Source organism: Malania oleifera, chromosome 2, assembly GCF_029873635.1.
Source record: "Malania oleifera isolate guangnan ecotype guangnan chromosome 2, ASM2987363v1, whole genome shotgun sequence".
In the NCBI taxonomy this organism is placed as follows: domain Eukaryota; kingdom Viridiplantae; phylum Streptophyta; class Magnoliopsida; order Santalales; family Ximeniaceae; genus Malania; species Malania oleifera.
The window spans coordinates 11,269,236-11,294,976 of record NC_080418.1 but is presented as its reverse complement, the minus strand read 5'-3'; the positions used below and the strand labels follow the sequence as shown (position 1 = coordinate 11,294,976).

Genomic DNA, 25,741 nt, shown 5'->3' with positions numbered 1-25,741 from the left:
ACAAGATTCCCTCCTTTGCAGGCCTTATTATACATTTCTAAATCATACTTAATTTTTCACTTTCCATTTAGATATTTATTTTAAAGGAGTCAATTAAATACCATTAAATTTAATTTAGGGATAATTCATAATTAATTAGGTACTGTTCGTATAATAGGTGTATAGGGGGTGCTAGTACCTTTTCCTCACATGACTGAACTCTCGGTCTCAATTCTGGTAAAAGTAGACTGAGACTACTGGTTCCTTAGCATAAACTTAGTCTAGAGACCAACCGACGAGTAGTAATTAGATGAACTAACAGCACCTAAGTAAATAACAAGTTAGTGACAACTACATCAAACTTTTAATATTATTATTTATTGTCATTTCAGACCCTTTTCCGGGGCATTACGATAAGAAACTTAATCTATTCTCGAATTGAATGATGCACCGGTTCAATCATTTTGAATCAATTAATTGACATAAGTATAACAATATAATTTTATTATTATTTTATATTTTTTAAAAAATATATGAAAATAAAAATAAAATAATATTGTATTAAATAAATTAAATTAAAAAATTAGTCAGTGCAATGTCTTGAAAAGTAAATAAACGAATTGGAAACTTTATTGATTCTCGATTTGAACAGTTTACTAGGCGATCACTTTGGATTAATCAATTGATATAAGCATGATAAAATAATTTTATTATTATTTTAAAATATATAAAAATAAAAATACTAATGAAGCATAAAAATGCTTATCAACCATAGTATTGCAAAATGCTTATTAGATGTAATTTTATAAAAATAAATGACTAAATACATTATAAAACAAATAAAACATAATTCAATATTTTTAAATACAAGTAACCTATCAAACATAATGCTAAAAAAATATAAACTAAAATTTCAAATTTTAAATTTTATAAATCAAAATTATAAAGTTGAATTCTAGTTATATAGATAAAGAACACCTAAATTTATAGTAGATTTATTTTTTACTAAATTTAAATTACAAGAGATTTTTTTTTAATAGTTTTCAAAACTAAGGGTGTAGATTGTCATTTTACTAAATTTTAATCCTTTTATTAATTATGATACGCCGAAAGTAATCAATTAACTTTGGCCGGCAACCACTACTGCCTAGTGCGCCTTGAAAGCAGCGCAGGGGACAAACAAAATCCATGATTTTGACACTCCCTCCTCCCCTGCCGCATTTCGAAAGAAATTCGTTTTTCCTCATTTTTCTCCTTCTCTCTTCACTTTGATTTCATCCGTTTATTTTCTTGCTCGCTTTGGTTCATAAATTTATCGTTTGCAATCGAACTCTGGGGAATTCTTTAGTAATTATTTTCTGCAATTGCATAAACGGGTTCAAAATGAATGATGACAGAGTCTACCCTGGCTGACCATTACCCTGGTTTTTTCACGAACAGACTCACTTTCAGTGACTACTGTTTGATACCAATTTCATGGGTTTATCTTCCCTTCCACCGGAGCAAGCCCCGGTGTATTTGGCTCCGACGTCGACTGCGAAGCCGGATGTAGATTCCCCCGGCGACGATGGCTTTTCTGATCCAGTTTTACAATACATAGCGCAAATGCTTATGGAAGAGGACCAGGACGAGGAGGGTAGCTTGTTGCACGACCCTGCGGCTCTTCCAGCTACCGAGAAATCGTTGTACGAAGCTGTGGGTAAGAAGTATCCTCCCTCCCCTGCCCACCCACCCACTCTCGGCTGTCCTAACAATATTTCCCCAGATTGTAATGTTACCACTAGCAATTATTCTGTTTCTCAGTCTAACACTTCAGAAATGAAAGGCGGGCTCAGTGGGAGTCTCGAAATGCATCAGCCTTTTCTAAGTACACCTAATTTTTGGAATACTATTAGCCGGCGCGAGTACAAACTGCAGTTTCAAAGAGGCCAAGAGGAAGCTAGCAAGTTCCTTCCTCGTGAAAATCTTCTTCTTGTTAATTTGGAAAACTCTAACACCAAGTTAACTCCAAAGTCGTCCAAGGACGATGACAGTCCTGATGCAAGTGAGGATGACAGGGTGTATTCGTCTGCTGTTGTGAGGGGAAAGAAGAATCATCAAAGGGAGGATTCGGAGGAAGAACGGAGGAGAAGAAAGCAATTGGCGGTTTCAGGCGAAGAGGACGAGTTAACAGAGATGCTTGACAATGTTTTTCTCTTTTGAGCTAAAGAAAATAAGAATATTGTTGAGTCGTTGTCGGACAGTAGCGTCGGCGAGTGGTTGCCGTTGCAGAATGTGGAAGCTTGTGGGTTTAACCCTGGGAAGGGAGCAAAGAGAACAGGAAATGAAGAGTCAGTTGATTTGAAGGATTATCTTGTTCTGTGTGCACAGGATATCGCTGCTGAAGATTGGAGAACTGCAAAAGAACGATTGAAGGAGATTCGGCGGCACTCTTCTCGCTTCGGAGATGGGTTTCAGTGGTGTGCCCACTATTTTGCCAATGCCCTCGAAGCACGCTTGGCGGGCACTGGTACTCAAATTTATGCTGCTTTGTCATCTAAGATGCCATCAGCTGCGGCCATGCTGAAAGCTTACCGGTCTTTTGTTTCAGTCTGTCCATTTAGAAGGATCTCTTTTTATTTTGCAAATCACCACATTTTGAATTTAGCCAGAAAGGCGAGGGCGATTCATACTATAGATTTTGGTATCCTGTATGGGTTCCAATGGCCCATGGTTATCCAAGATCTCTCAACCTTGGTTGGTGGGCCTCCCATGCTTCGTGTTACGGGGATAGAGTTTCCCGGACCAAGTTTTCGCACAGCAAGAAAAGTTGGAGACACGGACCGCCGTCTAGCAACTTATTGTAAGCGCTTTAATGTCCCATTTGAGTATAATGCTATAGTAAATTAATGGGAAACTATCCAAGCTACTGACCTCAAGATCGACAAAAATGAGGTTGTCGTTGTTAATTGCCTGTTCCGACTTGAGGCTGTATGTGATGAGAGTATTGCATTAGATAGTTCGAGGAATGTTACTCTAAACTTAATCCAGAAGATAAATCCAAATATATTCATTCATGGTGTTAATAATGCATATCATAATGCCCTTTTCTTTGTTACATGGTTTCGGGAGACATTCTTTCACTATTTGTTAGTGTTTGACATGATGGATACAAATTTTACCCGTGAAAGTCAAGATAGATTGATATTTGAAAAAGAGTTTTATGGGATGGTAATGATGAATATTATAGGATGTGAAGGTTCAATGAGGTTTTTCAGACCCAAAACATATAAACAATGGAAGATTCGAAATACGAGAGCTGGGTTTAAGCAGCTCCGACTAGACACAGAACTTATGAATGCATTGAAGGTTAAGGTGAAATCTGACTACCACAAAGATTTCTTGATTGATGAAGATGGACAATGGGTGTTGCAAGGATGGAAAGGTCGAGTGTTGATGGCTCTCTCTTGCTGGGATTCAAATGATTCTTTAGAGCATTTTTTAAAAACTCATAATCAATGAGTTAAGTTAGAAATTATTCTAAAAATATGATTGAATTCATGCCTTATGTCCCATTGGTTCTAGTGGTTTTGTTGAAAATATGACATTTTTATTTTTATGCTCTTTGTGGAGAAAATTCTCACCTAGTAAGAAGTATTCACTATAAAGAACAGAGTTGGAACTATGATTTTTGCCACTAGAAGTTGGCTTGTCGTTGCTTGGATACACTAAATTTGATTTTTATTTTATATAAAACACCTACCCTTTTACCACTTAAGACTAGCCTAACTCTCTCATTGTCTTTTGCCTTGAACTTGCAATTGGTAACTACTGCAAACAATGTAATGACATTAAGAGAAATGTTTGTAATTTCCCTTGAGCATTGGTAACTTAGACAAAAAATTTTACAAATTTCTTCATGTGGCTTTACCACAATTGGCAAAAATATTTATTAAAAAAAAAAACGTAGCGTACTAACATATATTTGTACTTGACCACTTAAATTCAATCACATCATCCCAAAGCTCATTTCAAAATTTTATATATTTTAATGTTGAGTATTCAAGTACAACTTCTAGCATATTAAGATATACAACAAAAAAAATGATCGTCACAGCACATGGCTAAAAATGATGGTGTGTAGCTTATGTAATCCTATGGAGGACTCCTATTTCTTTTTTCAAAGATGATGATTGTTAAGATTGAATTGCCGAATTTAATCAAGAACAATGAACAAAAAAAAAAAAAAAAGCAAACACAAACACACAATAAGCACAAGATAAAACGTGGTTCAATTTTAATATCAAACCTACGTCCATAGGAGCAAAGGAGTAGGAAAGCATAATTCAATTAAAACTAAATTAATCGAGTAAATTCGGTTGGTTTGGTTTGGTTAAAAATTTATTCAGTTTGATTCGGTTTTCATTTTCATTAAATTTTGATTTTCGATTTAGTTTTTAAGTTTGGTTAAATTAATCAAAAATTATGTATATTTTATATTATATATATATATATATATATATATATATTAAAACATTAAATCGGTTAACCGATATAACCGAAATTTGGTTCGGTCAATTTTGAGTTTGGTTGGTATGGAGTTTCGGTTTGCTTCGAGTAGTGAGATTTTTTAATCGAAACGAACGAATGCTCACCCATACCAAGGAGAAAATATTCACCATGAATAGTAAAACATTACGAAAGTAGTCTCTCTCTCTCTCTCTCACCCAAATCCCAAATAAACTTATGTTTACTTATAGACCACTATACAACTATAGCTTATAATATTTATGTAAGTCCTATGACTAGCACTAGCTAGACATAAATAATGTGGGACTCCAAATATGAGCAAAAAACACAAGAAACCTCAATAAATATCCACCTTGTTTTGAATTTTTCTCCTTCACCACCATGCTCCTCAAAGGGCTTACCTCATTTTGAAAAGATTAATCAAGTTCAAGTAATGCACAAACTTGATTATATGAACTGGCTTAGTCAATGTAGTTACAAGATTATCTTTTGTACTAATCTTCTTGACTTTCATTTTAGATTGGTGATAACCTCTCGAACAAAAGCGATACTTGGCATCTGTATGCTAGTCCTCTCATGGCACATATGATCTTGGATCAAGTGTATAGTACTCTGACTATCATAGTAAATTGTACTTCAATCTTTATCAATTCTCATGTCTTTAACCAACGATTTAGTCACCAAGTTTCCTTCACTACTTCTAAAAGAGCCATGTACTCTGCCTTAGTTGTTGACAAGGCTACTATTGATTGCAAAGCTGCCTTTCAATTGATGTTATTTCCAAGAAAAGCGAAAACATAACCTATCAAGGACCTATGCTTGCCCAAGTCACCTGAATAATCCAAAACTGAATATACCAACAATTGTCTTTCACTTGCCATAAACCAAGCCATAATCCATTTGATTACTTAGTAGTGCCTCTTCCTAAGGCAATGCATATATTTGCTCACTACACAAATAGCCAACTCAATCTAAAAACCTTAGAGAATAACTCTCAAATATAAGAGTGTCACTAAGTAGTAAGGGAATTCACTAAGTTTAAGTTCAAATTTAACTATTATTAAAAATAAAGAAGAATTAAGCACTATGATTAATTAAAAATGTGAGTCAACATTTTGATTTTAAATACTTAAAGTTCAAGCAAGCAAATATTTTCTTAGTTCAGCATCTACGCACACTTCATAATATAACCAAAGAAAATCAATCACATAAATCCCAAGAAGATTGAACATATAAAACAAGGATCATGTGGAGAAATAAAGAACTTGTGGAAAAGGAATATATTTCCATTTAAAATATTCAATAAAATCATCATAATTGATCACAAGCCACAAAGAGTTCTTAACAGATCTAAGCCAAAAGTGTTGGTGAGCAAAACATGATAGAAATTTAATTTTGAAAGCTCCCTCTATTAATTTGAATACATTCTTCGATGAAATGAAGTACATATACCTATTAACTATTAATTTCATTAAGCAAACCAAGCAGTATAAGCAATCATTTAAAGCATTTGATCAGTATAGTTGTCCTAATAGGTCACATAGGCATCAGAAAATACATATTAAGGCATACAATAATATCCATAACCAAGAACACTTCATATCAAGTCATAGAGCTTTTAAAGATTGGATATGATGTTCAGGGTTTTAAGAAGAGCCTCAATATTCAAAAAGCGAAAGTGATACATGTGAGTCCTTTGTGCTCTTTATCTAATAATGGAGCTGAGCTCCCTTATGTATGTTCTCATGCATGTGATTTCTAATTAATGATGAGATTTAGTTATCTATTCATTTGATTCACTCATCATTTCAAAAACATTTTGAGATGCATTAAATCATTGTCATTTTGGTACATAGTTTTGTTTTGGAAAATTTCACGAAATTTCGGTAGCATGCCAACTGTAAAAGAGCATTTTCCCATATAAACATGCACCAAAAACTTGATAGATTCAAGCAAGTAATTAGAGTAATTTGCATCATGCAGATATCATTCAGTTCAAGCATGCAAGAACCTAAAATCCACTACTAGCATGCAATTCTCATCATTGCATCCACCACGCAGGAGGCATTCAATACAAGCTTGCATTAAGGTAGCTCAATCAACAATTCATATGAAATAAAAGTGTCCACAATTTTAATCATTTGGTGCATTATGGATAGTGGATTGTAGTGTTGTTCATCTAAGGCATATAAAATCATGAGAGCATTTAAATTTGAAAGACATGAAAGAGAAATGCTCCCCATGAGCTATGCACTAACATCATTTTACGCCTTTATCTATTTATCAAGTTCTTATCTAAGTGTTTTAAGATTTTCAATGATTTAAACTTGACCTTTGAGTGCTTTAGGCTTATCAGACTAAAAAGTCATAAATAATTGTTCTTCACAGTCATAAGCCTGTAATGCCTCTTTTCTTATGAATTTTAATGTGTGAGAGGCACAAAAATGGATGGCTTTAACTTTAATTGCTCGAGCACAGGTTTCTTAGATGTTTGATTTTCCTTTTAATTGAAACTTAGGCAATCATCTTAGCCACTCAACACATCTCCAAGGAAATGAAACTCTAAATGATTTGATTTTTTTATTTAAGAGCGTATGAAGCAGAGTTTGGATAAATACTCTTAACAATTAAATTTTCTTTAAGTTTAGAAGTGTATTCAGGTGAAGTAGGACATTATTAAGATTGAACAAGCTTAAGATATGTCCTAACAATTTTGGCAAAGAGCATTTAGGAAGAATATGAATTTGTGAACGTTGCTCTTTGGGTATTTCTTATTTCCCCTAAATAAAGGGTATCCTCTAGATATGATCATAGATAGGAGCAAGGATACGACCTGATGAATGAATGAATCTTTATCAGATGTGATCGTGGTTGATAAAGTGTTCCTATGGAAGAGATGGATTAAACTCAGATTGGATAAAACACTTAAATTTTCGTATTGGCTTGCTTCTCTATGGTTCTTAGTGTAATAATAGTGTAGTGAATGCATATACTAAGATTTGACATTTCATGCGCAAACCACTTCCCTAGTCTAGAGTCATCACTACCCCCTATAGCTAATCCTAAACGCTAAGGAAGAATTGTGTGATCATGTAATTTCTATTTGAACAAATTCTTTTTTGAATTTCAAGGGGTTTGCTTGCTTAACAACCCATACCATTTTTCTGTCTTTGATTCTCGATGGGTTAGGAGTTGGTGATTCTTTGACTTTCCATACTCATTTGGGTTTCACACCTTTTCTTTTAAATGGGCAATCAAATTTTATGTGCCCTTTCTTTTTACACAAGATGCAGGTGGTGTGAGTATATGGACCAGAGGAGGTACTAACATAATGTTCAAATTATCTTACAAAGTACCCCATGTATAGGTTCTTCCTTTTCCTATTTTCAATTCCATTAAAACCTATACCTTCTTTATCTAAGGTCATATTTTGTGAACCTAGGAGCTTGTCAAAGTTTCCTTTACCCCTAGTGAATATATGGATGACCTTAGCTTGGTCCTCAATTTTTCTTTCCAAACCTTGAATTTTTAGATCTTTTAAACCCTTGCAAACACCTTGTAATTTTATGAATTCTTTGGTCATCGTGTTTGCTTTATACTCTAGTGCAGATATTTGAAGATCATATCCAAATTTCTCCTACTCTTCTTGAAAAACAATTTTGGGGAAAACATTTTGAGGGTTTCTTGAAAAGCTTTGGGCATATTTTTACACTCATATTTTCTACATCAAAACTTTCTTATATTTGATATTTCAAAAGTCTTCTTAAGCATCAAATTTAAATTTCTCTTACTCTTCTTTTGAAAAATCTTTTGGAGAAAACATTTTTGAGTTATCCTTGAAAGGCTATAGCATATATTCACACTCATATATATTTCTTGAAAGCCTTCTTACATTTAATATTTCAAAGGTCACTTGAGAAAAATCATTTCTACCAAACTCTATTGAGCTTCACATTTCAAATAATTTGAGTGTGCATTTAGATATATTTTTTCATTGTACAAATCTGCTTGTGAAGAAGCATTCATTGTACGCAAATTTCATTTTCATTCATACTCTTTGCGGTACAGGTTGTGAACTGTGGCCAAGTGAGGGGATATCACTTGGAGAGGTGGTTCCGCCTATAAGGAGTGGTGTTGACTTTTTGAGTCCGATCCCTATTTTTGATGCTGTCAAAACACATGTTTTTTATGTGTGTATTTAGCATATGAACAAATCCATTAACTTGACATACACATAAGGAAACAACGATGGAAGCTTGTAGGACTCAAAGACTATACGATCAAGCATTCCATGAAGTTAGAAGAGCAAAATGATGAAGAAGACGTTTATTTTATGTAATTGCAGTTAATTTTTATATCTCTGGTTTGTAATAATGCATACATCTACATGATATGGATTATATGCTCAAATGGACGAAGTTTGACCATAGGGAACTAAATGACCTTAAGGCTCCCTTCGGTCGATCGAAGCTCGACTAACGCTGGATTTTTTCGGTGTCCTCAAATGACCTAGAATGACCCTAAGACACTCACACATGCATATACAAATATGGTTAAATGGAATGAGTGTTTATATATGTGAAAAGAACCTAAATGCTCTTAAGTTGCTTGTTCGGTTGATCGTACTTGATAATACAAAATCCTCCCAGTTGACTGAACCGGGATAGGGTCAATAGTTTGACCACAACCCAGTCAACCGAGACATGGTCAGTATATTCCTCCTGGTCGACCGAACTCCCTATAAGTCAACACTTTGACCACTCGGTCGACCGAGCTCAAATTATAAACCAACTACCTGGTCGACCGAGTTCCCATGTGTGAGAACTCAACGGTTTGGTCGACTGAACTAGTTAGTTCAAAAAGTTCCCGATCGATCGAACCACGCTAAATAGAAAAATCGCCCTTGGGACATTAGTCCGGTCGACCGAACTTGTAGTTCAATTTATCATCAGTTGACCGAACTTAAAGTAACTCGATCAACCGAACCTCACCTTTGGTTGACTGGAGCTCTCTGGTTGGAATTTTTTAAAAGTTCTAAAACGTCATTAAAATTTAATTAAACTTTTCCAAAATGTCAAGTGTGTCCCTTTATGGTCAAATTTGTTGAAAATTTATAAATACCCCCTCCATAAGTCAGATTAACAACTTTGATTAACCCAAATTTTCTTTCTAATCCATTGTTAATCAAAGTTCCCCAAAAATGTTTTTATTGTTTAAATCATTATTTTGGGGCCAAATTTTTATACAAAACTTTCCAACTCTCTTCTCCTTCATTTCAAAATTACTTTTGAAGAGAGTATCTTTATTTTTGGGCATTTATTTTTACGTGCTTACTCTGACTTATTCTTACTCTTGAAAATCTTTTTGAGAGCATAGTTTTGGTTTCTCCTCATTATTTTCATGATAAATATTTTTAGGAGAATTTATTTATTGCAAAAATATTTTATTGAGCTTAAATTCCTAGATTCTCCATATGTTTCTTATTTGCAAAAATATTTATAGGAAAACATAATACTCATTTTTCATACACATTCTATTTGTGCAAAAATTATTGAAAGAGCAAAACCCTAGGTTCTCCTATATTATTATTGAAACATCTTTTTGGAGAACACTTTTTATTAATGTTTAAATATAATTAAGCACCCTTACTCCCCTAAGCATTGTTTTATATCATTGGAGTGCGTATTTTTATTAAGCTTATTGTGTACATTTCTGCTTGTATTTTTTGGAAGCATTTTCATGTACAAAAATGGTTTTAATGTATTGGTTGGATTCAGCCCATTAATTGAACTGGGGAATCTCAGCCCCATAAATGAGACCAATTCGATTTAGCCCGAAATTGAACTATGGAGTCTTAGCCACGTAAGTGAGACTAGTTCGACTCAGCCTAGTAATTGAGCTGGAGTTTTTCTTGCCCCGTAAGGAGAGGATGTAAAAGGCTTCTGCTCCGCCTAGTTAAGTGAGTAGGTATAATGGAATCTTTGGGGATATGCCCAAGGTGGGGACGTAGGCCGGTTTGGCCGAACCTCAATAATAAATCTTGTATCTCTCTCTATCTTATTTAAATTCCTGCACTTAAATTTTAGCATGTGTATGAATGGTTGTTTAATGTTTTAATTATTTACATACACGCATTTAATTTAAATAAGATATACTGCACACGTGTATGTTTGCTTTCAGTGTTAAAATCATTTTACATACACGTGTATATGTTGAATGGGATATGATACGCGGTGAATCGATGAAACGTTTAAATTAGTCAGAAATTTTTCAAAAACCCAATTCACCCCCCTCTTGGGATCACACCAATTCCAACACGTGGTGTACCGAGCGTGGGTTATCGCTTGGAGAGGTGGCTCCGCCTATAAGGAGTGAACTGAGTGGGGGAATATTACTCAAAGAGGTGGCTCCGTCTATAAGGAGTGTGTAAGTGGTTGCTCCGTGTTAGAATTGGTGTATTCCCAAGAGGGGGGGGGGGGGTGAATTGGAATTTTGAAATTTTCTCCTAGGTTGAACTAGAAGTCAATTGAGTATAACAACCTAGGGTCTTTCTATCCATTTCCAAATACACCGATAAATATAATATGCAAAAATTTAAATCAAGCACATCATTCACATAATAACATACACGTGCAGTAAATATAAAGTGCGACAATATACACAAACACACGATATGTTATTGGGGTTTGGCCAACTGTGCCTACATCCCTGCCTCTAGCTCGGAAGCCCGAGGATTCCACTAATAGCTCACTTAAGGGTGGAGCGACACCGATTACAACCAGGTTAATTAGCACAGGGCTGACCTTAACCTTAACTAGGTCAATTAGCGGGCTGACCTCAACCTACACGCCTTAACAGGATGACGCACCTAGCTTTCCTAACCGGATCTAAGCCAATCTGGGACTATTCCAGGGCTAGTCTCCCTCTTCAGGCCTGTGCTTGGAAATACAACAGATTTGTATTACAATCAAATGGTACAGTGATTGTGCTTTCGTATAAAGCAGATATGTACCCAAATACACACAATTACATACACCACAAATGATATGATATGTAAGCTCAGTGTGGTCCAAAATCTCAAGATATATATATATATTTACTATCAGTGTAATAAGTTCATGAGAGTATCAATCTAGCAATCTTTGTATCACAAGATATTCAGGCAAGATGTTCACACAAAGATGCTAGCCAAACAATATATATGCATATTTCAATGAGCGGGTTTTCTCAATCGTATGATGCTCTAGTAATGTATATGTTTGGTTTGCAAATAGAAATTCAATCTTTGTATTCAGCAAAGGATATGTGAGTTAATGAATAGTGCAACAAAGATTTTATCACATGAACAAATATCTCTTCAAATATTTTTTCAAGATAAAGACACAATAGATATTTGAAAATGTTTGACAAGTCTTTGCAATCCAAAAACAAATACACTTCTCGAGATATTGCAATGAATATGCAATACTCAGAAGTTTTATATAAGTCTTCTTAGGAGAGACTTATTAACAAAGGTCCCTAAGGACACTTAGGTTTAACTCTCGTAAAAATCAAATCAATCTAATCAGAATGGGAGAGCAAACCTTTCTAATCAAGCACTCAATCAACTTACAGAGAGTTTGAGCAATAAGAGAAGGTAAGTTTGAGTGGTTGGGGTTTAGATATGAGTATTATAGGATTTGGAAATTTTAGAGAATTACCCCTAATCAAAGTGGCTAATGTCTTGTTAATTTGCACAAATGATCTCATATATATAGACATGGGAAGAGATATGACCGTTAGGGACCTATTGGGTATTATTAGGAAAGTTTAATGACATTTCAAATACTTTAACCCTGTTTAAAAAATGTTTAACCACAGTAAAAATTAGGGCAACCCGAGAGGTCCGGTCGACCAGAACAGTTTCAGTCGACCAGAACAGTTTCGGTCGACCATAGTTCATATGGTTCGGTCAACTAGGGCATTTTTGAACTGAAGACTTGGTCGATCGTAAGTGGGCGATTTCCCATTTCTATGAGGTTCGGTCGACCGGACCATTTTGAATTGGCTGGTTCAGTCGACCAAACCATTGGGATTTTTCCTGAGGACCCTCGGTCGACCAGGTAGTTGGAGTACAAAATTGGTTCGGTCGACCAGATGGTCAAATTGTTGACCAGAGAGGATTTCGGTCGACCAGGGGATTTAAACTACTTTGGTTTGGTCGACTAGGACCTTGGTCAACTGTTGACCGAGGCCTGTTTCGATCGACCAAGACAGAATGAACTGTCAAGGCTGGTCGACCGAAAGTGCACAATGTGTGCATTTCGATCCAGTCTTGAAACATAAAAACCCTATTCAAGTGCCTAATACATGCAAGTGCAAAGGTGAGTGTCCTAAGGTCACTTGGGGTCCAATTTTGAAGACGCCGAAATAGTCCGGTGTCAGTCGACCGAAGGAAAAACCCTAAGGTCTTTCTAAGGTCATTTTTCATTTACGGTTTGTTTGAGCTTACGTATTATCATGCATGTGATGTATGTGAGCTTATTACAAACCAAATATCCTATTTACTATTACAGACTCTTTGCATATGAATAAAATACAATACAATCGATAAATGGGTCTTCAGCTTTAATTCCTCTTTGTGCACATCTCGATCTTTAACAATTTTAGTTCCTGCACAAAACCTCAAACACTCATTAGATACAATGAGTATTTTTCATAATTAAAATCGGACATGACCAATAAGGTCAACATTCTCCCTCTTTTTGATGATGACAAATATGATTAGCAAAAATATAGGGTTAAGCCAAAGAAGGCTCCCCCTCACAATATGCATCCAATTTATGTTTAAACACAAGTCTTTTTACCCATTATTTTTGCCTCTTTCCATCTCCCCCCTTTTGGCAATAGCAAAAAGAGTCATTTGAATTAAATTGCTAGGAAATGGGTAAGAATTACAGTTATACAAGAAGAATTTTGGAAAGATTTAGAAAAAATTTCGGCAGAGTGCCATTTGTAAATCGGAATTTCCAAAAGACATTTTGTATAATCGTAACCTGTTTGAGTTTAAATTTCTTAGCAATTTATCCACAACTACTTAAACAATTCAGTATGGTCCAATACTTAAATATATATGTTCAAGTTATCATTAAATGCAATTTTTTCATCACATATAATATATGCAATAGAAGTATAAAGTATGCACATAATCAATAATTAACTTTCACAAGGACTAAAGCAGGAGGATTAGTTGATCATTAGTATCAGTTGCTAAGACTTGGAAAGTTCCCATGAGAGAGCTCCCCTTAAGTTTATGCAAGTTATGAAACAATTACTTTAAATGTATATATATATATATATATATATATATATATGTGTGTGCACAATCAACTCCAGGGAATGTAACATTTCAATGCAAATGAATCAATTGTGACATATTGAGATTTTGCACACACAAAATGTAATGTTTTAATTATTTGGGCAAATGTCTACAGAAAATTCGGCAGCATGCCGGCTATAAACAGGACATTTCCCAAATTTTACCAGCACAAAAAATGATTCTTAAACAAGCAGTATCAGAAGAGTAAGGCATGCGAGAACCCATTATCTACCAATAGGCAATTCTCTACAACTACATCCACCATGCAGTAGGCATTCTATACAATTCATGAATTTCAATAGAATATAATCATTTAACCACAAGAACATGCAAGTCAAGGTACTGCTGATATATATCATAATCAAATAGGGTGGTATATCGTAATATCTGTATGAGAATACAAAAAAAAGTAAAAGCTATTTTTATTTAGTACATACCAGATGATATAAGATAAAATATAAAAAATCAAAGCCACACAATTTGATCTGCAGACAACTCTAGATTCTAGAACTCCCCTCCATCACCACCGTCACCGGCATCAAAGTCAAATTCCATGGTCATCCTATCCCTCTCATCCTGTATCTCTTGAATGTGGTCGTTCAGCTTGCTGAAACTGACTGTCATGGACCTCTCTAAATATGTAAAGCGACTGGTAGTAGAGATGGAGAACTACTGGAACTCCTCACAAAGTGCAGTGGATGACGATGCCAAGTTGCACAGATCTGACTGGATTGATCCTCGAAACTGTGCAAACGAGTTAGACAGACTGGTGATAGCAACCTTAAGATCCACATTTGATGGTTGTGGAGGCTGTGGTGGCTCTTGCAGGACCTCTTCCTATGCTGTTGCTCCCCTGGAAGGCACCCTGATGTTCCCAACAAGCTCGTACCCCATCAGTCTTAGGATCACGCCAAAAAAGATATCAGCAGGTCATCTCCTCTTCAGTGAAGCCACATTTAAGCGCGTGACTCCAATATTCCTAAACAACTTGTTCAGGATGCCCCCATACAACATTATAATTCGGTGGCCAATCGTCTTGGCCATCATCCATCGGATTATTAGGCTGGGCAGATCCAATCTCTTTCGGGCAAACAGACACCACATGATAAAGCAGTCCAAAAATGATACGTGCACTCTAAACCCTGCCTTGGGCAGGACATTATACGTGATCAAGTGGTGCACAACCTTAGCCTCTAATTTGAACTGTCTGTACTATGGAAGATGGTTTTGGCTAGCAATGCCAGGGTCAGACAGGGTCAGGTTTGTGAATATGGCGACTGTGAAGTCCTATTCGAAGATCCAGGAATTTACCACATTGGGGCACTCGAAGTCTCCACGGTCAATATTAAGGACATCTGAGATATATTAGGCGTCAAAACGCACATTTGTTCTCAATACACAGGAGAAGTACCCATTTTCATCGTTACCCAAATTTGCGTAAAACATTCTAACATAGGTTGGGTAATAACCCCCAGGCTGGTAGGAAATAAACGTTTTCCACCCCTGATACTCGAACATATCCATTACGTTGCTAAAGTATTGATTCATGAAGTCTAGATCGAGGATCTTACCTAATATTGCCTCCTTGGGACGGAACTCGCGTATGTATCTGACTTTGCACCACTTTGAAATGAAGTACTCATCCTTGGCGTGTGCAATGTCGTCAGCTTTAATGTGTGCCATGACGGCAAGGATGTGAGGCTTGGATGCTTGGAAATACAAGGAAGGTGTAGTGATCCTAAAAAGAAAATAAAAATAAAAATAAAATAAATAATAAATAAAAATTAATTAAAAAAATTAAAATTAAATTGAAATAAAAAATTAAATTTTTTTTAAAATATATTAATTAATTAATTAATATTATTTAAATAATATAATATAATATTATAATGATATATATATATATATATATATATGTAAGTTTATCTTAAACCTTATATAAAGCTTCTTCAGAAGCTTCTCTACATCCAATTTTAAATTGGATTGCAAAGTCATCTGCGCCTCACATCTCTCTCTCTCTCTCTCTCTCTCTCTCTCTCTCTCTCTCTCTCTCTCTCTCTCAATTCGTCTGTCTTCCATTTCTATCATCTCCTCGTCTTTTCTCTCCCACTCTCCTCCACCTCATCTCCGTTATTCAGCCGATCAAATATATGAAAATACCGTTGGGCTCTACTCGCCACTACCAACATTTCTACTGGAGTGGATCTATCATGGGAGCGGCGTAGGCATATGTCCTGGGGTAAGGCCAAATCTCAAACTTACCTCAATTTCTCTTAAATTATAAGCCCTATTAACAAACGAAAATTACCATGAAACTCGTGGGGAGATTCTTTACAATCTAGCCGGAGCGAGCTTTCGAATTGGAGCTCCGGGGTATCAATCCTAAATCGGGGGTAAGTTTGATAATTTAGACTTTTATTAGGCTATTTAGTGTATTCAAAACTTAGGGAAATTTTAGGGAAAGTTGTTCTAGGAATTATAATGAATAATATGGTGAAATTTGAATTCCAGGGTTTAGGGATTTTTGAATGCCTGGGGTGTAGGCTGGGGTTAGCGGACTTTTTGCAGGAATCAGGTAAGGGGATTAAGTTAAGTCAGGAATTTTATTTAATTCGAACCGATTAAATTAATATATTTATTTATTTATTCATTTGAGAATTTAAATACTATTTTGAAAACCAACCGTTCGAAATGGGTTTTACAAATGTAGGATATACGGTATGATATTTTTGAATAAAACGAATGGTGGAAAGATTGTTTATATATATATATATATATATATATATATATATATGTTAGAATGTGGAAAATTGTGTGGCAGATGATTTAATTTGTATGAATTATTGTATATCTGGATTTGAGATTTTGAAATACTAGAATTGTTGTGAAAAATACTGAAAATGCTTATGAAAATACTGGAACTGTTTATGAAATACAGGGGTTTGAACTAAGGACTAGTGGCCGGGTATTGTTTGATTGGCTAAGGGCCAGAATTATTATTTGACGGTTGAGGGCCGAGTTTTAATTGATGGCTATATGCTGAATTGTATTTTTGGTTAGGGGCCGGGTTTTTGGAATAACAGGAAATATATATGAATTATGTTTTAAATGATATTTTCTATTATTTAAATTACATGATATGCTTAGCAACCCTAGGGACCAGTGTAGTGTGAGCATGGTACCGTTGCTAGAGATTTTTTATGTAGCCGTGTGCGCTCGCACCTATGTTGAGAGGTGTAGGGTGGCCTTGTCCGATTTGCCTTCGTGAGGAGAATGCACTCTTGGGTGAGGGCAATCGGACCAGCAGTTGTAGCTGTGTGTACCCGCAAAGTATGTTAGCGAAGAGTATGGATGATTATTGCTTGGGTGGATCCCTCAGGACATTAGTCCAGCTTTCGGGCCGTACAACCCGTGTCATGGGGATGTAAATGGTGTGTTTATCACAGGGAGTGTCTTATATGCATATCTGTTAATTTATGTGAATACGGTTAATTAATAAGATAATTTCGAGGGCTTACTGAGAAAGGTGAGTGCCCTGGTAGCAGTAATGGTACTAGAGCAGAGGGAAGCTACTTGTATGGGCAGGTAATCTTCCCCATCCTCAACAAATTGTGTGTGTGAGTGTAAAATAAGAATGTTTTCATAAATGTATTTATCTACTTAGTGAACTGATTATTTTCTGTACACTAAATGCATACTGGCCATACACTGACATTAACTTTGTCTTTCCCTTACTAAGTTGTGCCTCACCCCTACTTTACAAACTATCTTTTCAGGAAATCCTAGAGATCGGGTCTAGCGAGCTAGAGGAGGGAGCCGGGCTAGTGGTGTAAATTTATGTAGGTAGTGTGTAGATAGAGATTTTAATTTTGTTTAGTTTTATGGGATGTAGTTATATGGAAATGGATACTTTTGTGTATAAAGATAACTAGAACTCTGGTAATGTAATTTGAAGATTTTATATTTTATTTCCTCTGCGTATGTGTGTTTTATATTTGATGAATAAGGTATTAGGTACACTGATGTAACTAAAGTAGCACTTCGGGCCCACATGGCGTGTCGGGGTCGTTACAGAAGGGGTGGCAATCTCTCAAGAATTTCGCGCAAGTGAGCTGCAAATGAAGAAAGTGTATATATATACCACAGCTCGGTCGACCAAAAGTAGATACGGTCGATCGACGCTTGAACTTCCCCAGGCACCGACACTGTTCGGTTGACCGAGAAGAAAATGAATTGGGATGGTCGGTCGACCGAAAGGGAGTACTGTAACTTGTTCGGTCGACCAGGGGAAAATCAAAAGTTTCGATCGACCGTGAAAATGTGGTCACTGAGTTTTGGTTGACCGTGAGGGTCAAAGTCAACATGGTTTGGTCGACCGGTAGACTTTACACTTGCAATGCTCGGTCGATCGAGCATAGTGAATTTTCTCGATTTTTCTGCATTTTTATCTAAAGTTCTCCTTTAGGCTCATATTTGATATGTTACAACATAAACATGATTCTTAGGGATTCTTGGTGATGAGATATTGCACAATTAAGGTATGCACCAAGAATTGACTTATTGACCTATTTTGGCACCGAGCACTAAGGAGTATGAGACTTCTCTTAAACTATGCTCTTTGGTGATTGGAAAGTATCCTTCGAAAGTGAGGACAAAGAGGAGCAAGGATACGAACCAAGAAATGAGTGAAACCTCACCAAGTATGATTGTGGTTTGGTAAGGACTCCCTATGGATAAGATAAACCATAATTAAAAGATTTTTAATTCAAACTCAGAGGGACCAATTCCCTAGAGGATACCTCTAATTTGGTTATAGCTATGAGAAGCACTGAATATACATTAGACATTTATGATCAATAGTACTTTAAGCCTGGAGTGATGACTTGAGTAAGATTTAGGCTTTTCATGTTCAAAAGTGAGTTTAGGGTATGGTGATATACGATATAAGATGGAACCCTAACACTTAATTTTGTGCAATGGATAACTGTTGCTTAACTTTATGATTTTCATGTCGGCATGGGTTAAGCATTTAGAATTAAGTACTAGGTAGAGATGCCATGTCCATTTGGAAGTGTATAAAGAGTCTTAATATAACAAGATAGGTGTGTATACTAAGATTTCATTTTAAACAACAATCACTTCCCAAGCCTACAGTCGTCACAACCCCATAAACTTAAACCTAGGATCTAAGGAAATATTTAATAAAGTAATGTTAATTTAAATCCATTTTTCGTTAGGACCTACGGGGTTTGCTTTCATAATAACCCACATCATTTCTTTGTCCATGCTTCTAGCATTTCTAAGTTAGATACTGATTACGTGCTTAAATTGCATAATTAGGTGCTTTAATTCATGCATTGCGAATTATATTTTGTATTTAAATGCCTAATTACTCTCAATATTTTAACATTGTGTTCTATTTATAATATTTGAGTTTTATTGAGTAATTTATGAAATTTTGGTATTTTTTATTGTAGGGCAACTACCGGAAGCCAAAAACCAACAACACTTTTTAATCTGTGCGTAACTCTCTCATTCAACCTCCAATTTAGACGATTCAAGATTGCATAAAAAGATAAGAAAATGATCTACAATTTTTAAGTTTTACATTTTGCAAAATACTGGCTACATCAAGGTCGAAAGCAGACGTGAAGTTACCAGACGCCGTTTTGATGGACTACTTCAACAATTCTTCGTAATCTAGGTGTAACTTTCTCGTCTGAGCTCCAATCGAGACGATTCAAAATTCAAGGAAAATCTGAGAAAGAGCTCTACAACTCTCATGTTTTGAGCTTTAAGAGCTAAGGGCTATAGAAGGGTTGAAATTGGTCTTGAAAATGGAGGGTAGTTCGTGTACCTTTGAAAAAAAAAATAATAAAAGAAAAAATAAAAGAATGAAAAAAATGAGATGTGACCCGGCCATGCAGCCAGGTCATCTCAGAAGGGTGAGGCGCTCTGTACAAAGAAAAGGAAATAAAGAAAGGCAATAAAAGGAAAGGAAAGAAAGGAAAAGAAAGGAAAGAAAAGGGAGGTTGGAAAAGTCAAAGGGAAAATAGGCATAGGGTTTCCTTTTGAGAGGCTGTGTGCAAGAAGGGATTTTTGGGGGAGCTTTGGAGATTATTTGAGGTGCTGGGTTGGTGGCTGGACGACAGAGAGAATTTTTTTTTTTTGGGGAGACATAGAGGCTGTGGTGAGTAAGAGGCTTTCAGCGAGTCTTTCTTGGATTCTTAGAGAGGCTACGCTGCATTGAAAAACAAGATGAACAACGGTAAAAGGAGGGCTGACAGCATAGAAAAATAAAATATTTTTGGAATTGGAAGGCGGCGAACAATGGTGGTATTCGGGGTGTTCGTGATGCGCGATGGCGATGCTGCGAGTGTTGATCTTTCCCGTACACTCCAAATAGAAGAAAATATGGTGAAATCTGTTATGTCGGATTTAATTTTCGGAATAAACTAAATTTTTATATTTTAGGAAAGCGATGTAGCCAATTTTGAACTATGTTTACTCTTTGATGCTAATCTGAAGTAGTTTTCATTAATGTTTGTTTGAGTTATTCTATGCCTAATGCTTATAATTAACTGACCATTAATTAAATGATTTTAGTCTTTTTATTTGCTACCGAAAGGAGTGATTATAAGATAGATCTTGGACAATTCAGCGTAAGTAAATATAGAGATCGAAAGACTTGTATGAACCTACGTAGCATTAAAAATCGAGGGTCTTACTGCGTACTTGCGTTATTAATTTCCATACTCTTATGTTAAAGAATAAACAAAAATAGGTTATGATTGACTATCGAAAGAGGCTTTTGGAAAAATTGGCAATTTGCTAACAAATGGAGAAAACGAAATTGAATTAGCTAAATGAGTAAAGCATAGTGAGAAACTAGGTGAAATCGGTTTCTTAGAAGTTTTCACCATCATCAATTTGACACGCGGTATCCAGTTTTAAATTCTCTTGAATAGTTTATTTAAAGTAGCTTTGTTTCAATTTCGTAGTCTAAAATTTTTAATTTGTCTAAATAAAATCAACGTTAGTAAAATTTCTGTACTTGGTAAAATTAAGACATCAATCCCTAAGGATGATACTCTACACATCATTATATTATAAAACTACGATATTGTGCACTTGCAGTTTGCACCGGTCAAGTTTTTGGCGCCGTTGCCGGGGATTGAGTTTTTCTTATTTTTGCCAATATCGATACAAAGTAATCTTAGTTTTAATTTAGAATTTTCTTTTTATATTTTTATTTCTTTATTTTATTTTATTTTATTTTTTTGTATTTCTGGTGAGCTTTTTATGTTGGATGCGCAGTGCTAGAACACGTGCCATTATTCCTTTTGATTTGGAGATTGAAAGAATGCTTAGAGAACTAAGGAAAAAGAGGGCATTAGCCATGGAGAATAGACAAGATAATGCACAGCCACGTGTCTTGAAGGATTATGTGCGACTAGTTGTGAATGACAATTATTCGGGTATCAGACGCCAGCCTATTAATGCCAACAATTTTGAGCTCAAACCCGCATTAATCAGCATGGTGCAGCAGGCCCAATTTAGTGGATCACCACTTGATGATCCCAATATCCATCTGACGATGTTTTTGGAGATTTGTGATACTGTGAAGATCAATGGTGTTACTAAAGACACCATTAGACTGAGATTATTCCCTTTCTCTTTGAGGGACAAAGCAAGAGGTTGGCTATAGTCGCTACAACCTGAGAGCATCACTAGTTGGCAAGAAATGGAAGAAAAATTTCTAGCTAAATTCTTTCCACCAGCAAAAACTGTTGAACTCCAGAGTGAGATTGGTCAATTCAAGCAACATGATTTTGAATCACTCTATGAAGCATGGGAAAGGTATAAAGATTTGATTCAACGCTGCCCACAACATAGATTGCAGATTGGTTGCAAATTCAAATGTTCTATAATGGATTAAATGGGCAAACAAGGACTTTAGTTGATGCTGCATCTGGAGGAACTTTGATGTCAAAGACACCTGAGGGTGCTACTGCTATTTTGGAAGAAATGGCCTCAAATAACTATCAATGGCCAACTGAAAGAACTATGGCTAAGAAAGATGCTGGAATTCATGAACTGGAGCCATTTGCTGCACTTTCAGCTCAAGTTGCTTCTTTGTCTCATCAGATTTCATCTTCGACAACCCAAAGGATACCACAATGTGCAGAATATGTGGCAGCTACAAGTAGGACAGATCCGAGCATTGGAGCGAGTCAAGAATAGGTTCAATACATCAACAATCGGGAATACAATTATCGTGGTGATCCTTTGCCACAATATTACCATCTAGGGCTTCGAAATCATGAGAATTTGTCTTATGGAAATTCAAGGAATGTTCTACAACCTCATGAAGGATTTGAGAGTCATCAAGGTGAGAAGAAGATGTCACTTGAGGATGTCATGATATCTTTTGTTGAGGAGACAAAAGCAAGGTTTAAAAAGGCAGATGCATGATTAGACCACATAAAGACTCATTGCAACAATATGGGAGCCACTATGAAGAACCTTGAAATGCAAATTGGGCAACTAGCCACGACCATAAATACCCAATAGAGAGGAACTTTTCCTAACAACACAGAAGTGAATCCTAAGGAACAATGCAAAGCCATCACACTTAGGAGTGGAAGAGAAATTGAGAAATCGCCAGCAAAGGAAACCATGTCCACACCTACACTTGAAAAGAATGGCCAAAGCAAGAATAAGGGGGAAGAAGAGGAGATTATGGATGATACACCAAGAGAGACGGACATGCTTCCAGCAATTTCATTTCCTAACAATCCTCCTATTCTCTCTACTCCACTTCCTTATCCTCAACGCGTTCAAAAGAAAAAATTAGATAAGCAATTTTCTAAATTTTTGGATATTTTTAAGAATATTCACATAAATATTCCTTTTGTAGATGCCTTGGAACAAATGCCAAACTATGTCAAATTCCTAAAGGAGATCATTTCAAAGAAAAGAAGGTTGGAGGAGTTCGAAACAATGAAGCTTACCGAACAATGCAGTGCTATTCTTCAAAAGAAATTGCCTCAAAAATTAAAAGATCCAGGGAGTTTTACTTTGCCTTGCACTTTTGGAAATTCATTTTTTGATAAAGTTTTATGTGATCTCGATGCTAGCATTAATCTTATGCCACTTTCTGTTTGTAGGAAATTGGGACTTGGAGAGATCAAACAAAAAACCATTTCTTTGCAACAAGCAGACTGATCCATCAAGTATCCACATGGAATCATAGAAGATGTATTGGTAAAAGTGGATAAATTTATTTTTTCTGCTGATTTTGTGTTGTTAGATATGGAGGAAGACCAAGAAGTCCCACTAATTCTTGGCCGACCATTCTTGGCCACTGGAAGGGCTTTAATTGATGTTCAAAAGGGTGAGTTAACATTGAGAGTGGACAAGGAAGAGGTTATGTTCAACATCTACCGAGACATGAGATTCCCAGAAGATCCAAGCACTTGCTTCCGAGTAGATATCATTCAGCAAGGTGTAGAAAAATTCTTTCAAAAAGATGTACCAGCTGATCACCTAGAACAATCCTTGTAGCAAATTACAACATAGCAGCGTGTGGAGAGGCTAGATCCTATGGTAGCAAAGACGGGTTCTGTAATCTTAAAAGAAAAGATGCAACAACCTATATCTCCAGAGTTGAAGAAATTCCCTGAGCATCTTCGCTATGCGTTCTCAGGTGATGCGTATGAAAATGCAAAAATCTACAAATGAGCAGACGAAAAAGTGGCATGGCAAACAGATTCTTCGGCGTGAGTTTGCTCCAGGACACCAGGTTCTACTCTTCAACTCACGATTAAAACTCTGCCCAGGTAAGTTAAGGTCAAGATGGACAGGTCCTTATAGAATTGACAAAGTTTTCCCGTTTGGAGCAATAGACTTGAAGGACAAGACAGAGAAAATATTCAGAGTTAATGGTCAGAAACTAAAGCACTACTATGGAGAACAAATGGAGAGGAACTGTGCATTTATTCCTCATGGAGATCCTAGTTGATGAAGATTGAAACGTTTGGCTGGAGACGTTAAAACAAGCACTTATGGGAGGCAACCCAAAGAGTTTTTCTTTTGTTTATTTCCTTTATCTTTATTACTTTATTTATTTATCTATGCACTTTTGAATAAATTATATTTTTAATGCAGGTTTATTTGGCATGAGTACAAAGCTGAAAACTTAATTCCTCTATGGGTTCACCAATAAGTCAGGGAAGTTTATTTCTTTTCTTCAATCTTTCTCATTTTTTAATAACATTGAAAAAAAAGTGTCAATATGGATTATTAGGCCATGCGTGACACTACTTATGGCCTTCATATACCTACATATAACCTAGGAGTACACACTTGGGTCATTTATGTGTAGTTTCTGTTTATAAGGCTAAACTAGGAATCGTAACTAATTGAAAGTTGATTTGTAGTGCAATTGTGTTAATCTGGCCATATAAACTCTTGTATATACATAGTATCTCTTGAGGCTTAAAAAAAAAAAAAAATTCACGTTCACATGACTTGTAGCACTTAGGGTTCCTTGTGAACACTGAGAGAGCGCCCGTGGAGATTTTGACCCCTTGTGAGGTACTGTTGAGCCATTTATCGCTCTTTTGAGTTTTGACGTCAACTGAGAGTTCATGAAACTCAACTTTTTTTTTTTTTTTTTTCGATACCCTTTGTACACTAGTCTTGGTTTTTGAATTGCTAGCCTTGAGGTGACTTCTAGTGGGGAGATAAAGACTTAGGTCTCTTAGCCTACTTAAGATGTGAAGGCTGAATCACCCCTAGAAATAGACTTATTTCATGGACTCTTTTTCGAACTTAATGCACATGGGTGGTATAAAAACAATAAAAGAAGTGTTATGATTGTCCTAATTGACCATGAAAAGAAAGAAATTAAAAAATGAGCAGAAGAAAGAAAAGGAGAAATAGAAATACCCCAGAAGAGGTGAAAGATTAATACCTGCTCCACACAACTACAAAAAAAGTCACGGACAAGACACATGTTATCCACACATGAAGATTCTTCACCCGCCTAATGCCTCAGATGTATTCATGCTTGGTTTGTGAATAAGTTGATCTAGGGTGGCCTTGGTTGGATATGGCGAGTAGGTGAGAAGATGCTAGGGTGAAGGACCCGACACCTCCTAAATAGGCTTGATCCTTTTCAGACTAGTCCACTCCGTACATTTAGCATTTGTTCCTTGCAGTATGTGGGATGTTTGATCATGACACTCCTCCTCACATATGATGAGCGAAGCTATCCTTTTTGAGTGTTTTTTAGGGTATACCAGTTAAGCCGAGTCAAAGCGATAGTTCTTTAGGTGTCCACGGATATCCTGGGTGTAACGAGTTACACACATTACACATGCTTCAAGATTTCACCTATTTACACTTGAATTTATTTGGCTACATTAACTCTGAATTGTGCTCGTTGGTTAAGTTTACGTGAGTTTATTGTTCTTAATGATGCTATATAATGATGAGATTTGTATGAATGACTTACTTCGGAGTTGCGTGAATTGGATATAAATGAGTTTGTGTGTAATTTGGTGATATTCCTATATGTGAAAGGGTATGGTTGTGTTGCATGTATATTCATACATTGAAATTGGTATGACACCACCCTGAATTGCATTCACGTTATTTGCTAGGGACTAGCAAAACTTAGTTGGGGGTTGTGATTGCACGCTTAAATTGCGTAATTAGGTGCTTTAATTCATGCATTGTGAATTATATTTTGTATTTAAATGCATAATTACTCTAAATATTTTAACATTGTGTTCTATTTATAATATTTGAGTTTTATTGAGTAATTTATGAAATTTTGGTATTTTTTATTGTAGGGCAACTACTGGAAGCCAAAAACCGATGACACTT

General features: G+C 35.9%; 1 non-coding gene and 1 pseudogene across 1 annotated transcript; one reads left to right on the top strand and one right to left on the bottom strand.

Moving 5' to 3' along the window:
• The first annotated feature begins 1,455 nt into the window (after positions 1-1,455).
• On the top strand, positions 1,456-3,480 carry LOC131148043 (scarecrow-like protein 14; annotated as a pseudogene).
• Positions 3,481-21,638: 18,158 nt separating this feature from the next.
• LOC131149961 (small nucleolar RNA R71) lies at positions 21,639-21,745 on the bottom strand. The gene has a single exon (XR_009135350.1). It is a non-coding gene; the product is annotated as a small nucleolar RNA R71 (small nucleolar RNA).
• Positions 21,746-25,741: the final 3,996 nt, after the last annotated feature.